Below are 6,000 nucleotides of genomic sequence, written 5' to 3'. Positions count from 1 at the left end.
CGTTTTCTTTTGTGGAATGCTTCTATTTCATGTGTTTTATTCTTTTTAATGGTTGATTGAAAATTTTATCTACACATGTAAGTTAATTTGTTCCTACATTTTCATGATTTTAGAATTCTAAATTGATCACCAATTCTAATAGGCAATTTATATAATTATTTAAAGTTAAGAATTATACATATATTAACTGTCTTGCTAACATAATCCAACTCTGCTCCTTTATTTTTTATTAGATTTATTTGAAGTTGGAAATTATACATATACATCACAAGTTATCTTTTATGTTTTCCAGTGTGAAATTAATATAACTTCCTAATTTTTTCCTACATTTTCATGATTTTACAATTCTAAATTAATGACCAATTCATATAATTATTTGAAGTTAGGAATTATAAAAAACTAACTGTCCTGCTAACATAATAAATTTCATTCCAATTATAAGAAAAATGGAACTAAAATTGAAACCAAATTTCAATGAGAAAATGAATATTAATATATACTTAAACAAAAGGAACACTCCACCAAGACGACGCGGCACAATTTCTGTCATGACCCGGATTTTTATTCAACCCGGTGGATCAGCTATGAACCGATGAATGACCCGTGTACAAATCCAGATGCGGAAGCAAATGATAAACCAAGACCTCTAGGGGTATTACATGTCTATAATACACCAATGTGACCCTCAATGAAGTCACATAGCCCTAAGAGAACGTATGCAAAAACGATGTTTCAAGAAGGGGCAAGAATGAGCCTAGGGGAAAAACGGTCTTTTCCAAAATAGAAGTGGGTACTACCAAGCATACCATTGGAAATAAAATGAAAAATTAATGAAAATAGCCTCAAAAATCACTTGATTCGGAGTCCGGACGGAAAAGATATGAATTTAGCAAGAAGTGGCATCCTTCGTTTAAGAGTTTCCAAGACCTTATCTCCCTAAAACTACAATAACTCTCATTACAGTTGGAGTTTTGATGCACGGTTAGTTCCATTGGAAAGCTGACTTTAATCTCATGAATTTAGGCTCAAGAATCACCCTATTTGGGTTAGAAATGAAGAAGTTATGGCCCTTTGAAGTTGGAAGAGCAGTGCTGAAACTGAATTGAAGCTACTCTCGGGATCTACCTATTTCGGTCGACCGAAATGAAGTTTCGAATGACCGAAATGAATATGCTGAGAGCTAAAATCATGAAGAAGAGTGCTTGTTGCTTCGGTAGACCGAAGTGATGCATCGGTCGACCGAAATAGGCCATCGGTCGACCGAAATGGCCTTGAACAATGTAAAAGGCTACTGGAAATGGTGTTTTACTGTGCAAAGAGGTTCCCAACAATTATTGGTCGACCGAAATGATGTTTTGGTCGACCGAAACACCTTGAAAAACTGCTATATTGCTAGGAAAATGATCTTTAGTCCAATTCTAAGGTTGTGTATGCATCCCATACAATCCAAACATACTTCGAAACATTCTCTAGCTTGTAAAGAGCATTTCTAACACTCTAAAACAAAGGGGAACTTAGAACATGAACTAATGCATGAATTTTTGTATAAAACTTTATAATCCATCCATAATTAGTTCAAAAGCCAAAACTTATGAGTTTTGTGAGATGTGAGCATGCACGCAAACGTAAAAAGATAATATGGACGCGCTACAATGGTCTACAGCCTCAATGGATATCATATGCAAAATTTAACCCTTTAATAGATGAATTTTCATATAATTCATAAACAAACTATAAAAGTGAAGTAACATACATAGCTTAAAGTATCTTCGGCCCTTGGCCTCATTATAAACACATATATGGAGTAACAAAAAGTGCACTTAAGTGCACATTACATAGTTTAGACAACTAGTACAAGTTTTCACATATTACACCAAAAAGATCATGATATGCTAACAAGTGCATATCAATGTTACCAAAAAATACTTCAAGACTTCTAGCATGTCTAAGAGTGTTGTGTATCCCACAACAAAGCTTCTTTACCTTCAAAATACCCAGTAACTTCGGGGTGAATAAACAAGTCTAACAAGTTTATTCGTAGGGAATGAGCATGCATATGCTTAATTCATTTACAAAGTTTACAAATCAATATTGTGTAATCCATGCTATTAAAATAACATGAGAACTTTCAGCATAGCACAATAAGATGCAATTTCATAAAGTTATCAACTTGGAAATTAAAATACGAAATCAAGTCAAGTGGATACTTGGATATTGCCCGGATTAAAACCGTATTCTTGAGATCACTTTAAGGCTATTAACCCATGTGTACCTTTCCCCTAGTGCACATTATAATGTAGGAGGACAATCCCCCGTACTAGAACCAAGTCCTAGCCTAGTCAAGTTCTTGATAATATCCCAAGTTTCCAAAATCAGCAAGTTTGAGCAACAAGTCATGGTATGTATTACAACATAAAAACTCCATGAATTTAATAACTAATCATTAGAACAATGAAATGGAAATTAATTAAGCTAATTAGTTAACTTCCTCTAGATTTCAAGAATTATTCAAATAATCCCAAATGAATATATATCATAGACTAAGTCATGACCATGCCATATATCAAGTCAAAAATGAATTACTAGCATGGTAGAATTAAATAGAATTTAAAATCAACTTAAATTACTCATGTCTCTAGATTTAGAAACTCATTTAAATCATGTCAAATTAATACACAATAAGATTCAAGTCATAGCCATGCCATATATCAAGTCCAAAATAATTTATATGCAAGCTACCATTAGTCATTTATTACTTAAATTAACATAGGATATGCATACAATTTGTATATCATTACAAGAACAGTATATTCACTTAGGAAAATCAAGTAGAACACTCCCTACCTCAATAGAGAATTGAATCTCTATAATCCAATGCACCCAAGCTCAAAAATGGAAAATTAAACAAGGGTCTTATAGAGGAGAGCGAGAGGAAGATAAAGTATTCCAAGTTCTAGGTTCTAAGGTGAGTGGAAGGGTATGAAAATGAAGCTCAAAGCTTTAATTCAAGCTTAACTCCAATGGACATTTCTTAGAGTTCTTGAGAGGAAGATGGTGAATGTATTAAAATGAAATAGAATTCCTAAGTTAAAGGTGGTGGAATTCTCCACTCACTAGGTGCTCTTGCACTACCTCTCACACACACACTTGCAAGACTAAAGGTGAGTCCTACACTTGTTATGAATCTAAGTGAGCTTCCAAGATCAAATATTGAGCCTACACTTGTCAACCATCCATGCTAACATGTGCTCCAATCATAGGCCAACAAATGGTTGAATCTCCACCCTCCATGTGTCAAAGGATTAAGCCTACAAGTGGCTTCACTACAAAATCAACAAATGACACATTAGGAAAGTGACACTTGTCACTTTTTCGGAAATTGCAAAAAGGTATTTTTTGAAAATATCTTCCAAATTAAATTGCAAAATGGTCCCTAAGACGAAAAATAATTACTTTATTTAATTACACAAAACCCCTCAAGTTTTGATTAATTATCAAAAGTTATGCATTCATACCCTTTATAAGGGAAGTAAACATTTAAAATACTTTTCTACAAAAGTGTAAATGTAGATGTCTTAGAAATCAAATATCATAAATATATGCAAAACCGAAATCAAATCCGAGCATAAAAAGTGAGGTTTTGTAAGGAAAAATGAAAAATGACTAAAGAACGAAATAGGGAAAAGACGAAAAAATGAAATTACCAAAAAAAAGAAAAGGAGGAAATTTTCCGGGTCATGACAATTTCTTTACTCTTCGTAGATGTCGCAATGTTTGCCTTAGGGTGAAATTCTTCTTCATCTTCATCTGCCTCTTCAAGTGGCACATAATCAGAATCATTGTTAGAGGCCATTTTGGAACTCTCACTAACCTGACGACTACATTTCCAAGTAGGAGAAGGATCAGGGATGGTTTTCTTTTTTCGTACATGTATAATTTTCTTTTTTTCTTTTGCTTTCTTATGAGCTATACTCTTCATCCTAATCATTTCAAACCCTAAAAAATACATTGACCCAACTTCTTCGATTTCTACCAACAAATTTAATGAACCCAACAAAGCCAGAATTTGAAAGACAACAACTGTGGTATTCGTCCCACTAACCGTGTGATTTTCAAACCCTAAAAAAATACAGTGACCTAACTTCTTTAATTTCCACTAACAAATTGAATGAACCCAACAAAGGCACATCAATTGAACTCAGACAACCTTAATTTCAGACCAACCACGAAAAGCCTCAGACGCAACAACAGACGAACCACGACTCAGACGCAGCAGCACAGACCTTTCCTTGTTCTTTATTGAAAATTAAGTAAGGGCTAAATTGACAATTCCAAACAATACATTGACACATGTGTATTATTATAACTTATACCGTATTTATTATATAATGGTTAAAGTTTTTATACCCATGTAATGCAACTGAAATAAGAGTAGTTAAAATTGTTTAACCCCATTTTTAAGTGACGCGGACAATTCTCCTCCACTTATTCTAAAATGAAGAAAACTGGATACTGTTCAACCGGAGAGGATTTTGCACCATCCAAGGCTTTAGGTACCTTAAAAAGGTCCATTTTTCAGCTCCTAGGGCCTCTCGGCCGGTTGGTGATATAAGCCAGGCGACCGGCTGTGCGTTTTTGCCTCAAATAGAATGTAGGGAAGCCTGTGAGGTTGTTTCGGCTGGTTGACCATTACTGTCAGCCGGCTGACCCTCCACTTTCAACGGTTGACACATGGTTTCAGTCGACCGATGCAACCCAACGCATCAGCTTTTATAACCCAAATTTAAATGACCATATCTCCTTTATTTTAACATCAAATTAGGTCAAATTTTAATCCAATTTCAAGTTTTTAAGTCAGTTTCCCAATGGTGCCAATATCAGTCACAAATTCTATTTGTACAGAGAGTTATGATTGTTTTAGTGAGGACTACTCAGAGAGTCTTTAGAACCATGAAGGGCCAATTATGTGAAAATCTTGTTCTTGTGTCTACAACCGTGCAACATGGGTTCAAATGACCATTTAGACTTATGTTAATCTTGCATGACTCACTTAGTGGGTGTTTAGGATTGTTTCTCTACTACTAAAAAGCAATTCTATTCTAAAAAAATTGCGATGCAATGTGTTTGGTGAAAAAAAAAAAGCTCTTCTAGATAGTAGAGGTTAGGCCTAAAAAGCGCGTTTAAGTGAAGTTAAGAATCGTAACTTTTAAAATTGTGTTAAGGTAGAGGTCCATATTTTTAGTTAACTAAATTTCTTTTAGACAATTTACTCCGTTTATATTTTTTATAAATACAATTATATCCCTTTTATAAATAAAAAGCAAACAATATGGACTCTGTAATAAACTAAAATCCTAATTTATTTTGGGACTCTCCAGCCTTCCGATCTCAGTTTATTTTGGGACTCTGAATTATATAATTGTTAGATGTTTAATTTTTAATAAATTATGATTTGTGATTTATTTTTAAAATAACTATAGTACGTTTATACTATTATCTTAAATAATAAGTAATAAGATTATTAATTGTGGTTAAAATGTTTAGTTTTATTTTATGAAATGTTGTCTATATTGCAAAATATTATATTATTAAATTTCATTATTAGATAACGTATGAACAAATTTGATTATTTTATTACTCGAAGATCCCAAATCAGATACAAATTAATCATCATTAAAATATGTTTAACTCATTTATATTTTATTTACCTTGGCATTGAACATTCTACCATTGGGTGGTTACAGGTTTGGGTAAGGACCCGGTTAGTGTTTCGGACCCCCGACTTTGGGTCGTTACATTTATCTTCTTTGAATTAATTCAAGAAAGCAAAAATTAATCTAAACTATATCATTACTATAATTATTAATAATCATTGATAAATTCAATTTTATCTGAACTCCAAAAATTATATATTTAAAAAAAGGGTTAAAATCAAAAACCCTCTTGTAGTATAAAAATTGTGCATTAATTCTCTACTAGAATTAAAAAATTTCCTGTGCG

This window comes from Cornus florida, unplaced genomic scaffold, assembly GCF_030987335.1.
Source record: "Cornus florida cultivar Cherokee Brave unplaced genomic scaffold, ASM3098733v1 CherokeeBrave_3.0.0_Hap2_Chr11, whole genome shotgun sequence".
NCBI classification, from domain to species: Eukaryota; Viridiplantae; Streptophyta; class Magnoliopsida; order Cornales; family Cornaceae; genus Cornus; species Cornus florida.
Note: the sequence above shows the minus strand (reverse complement) of the source record.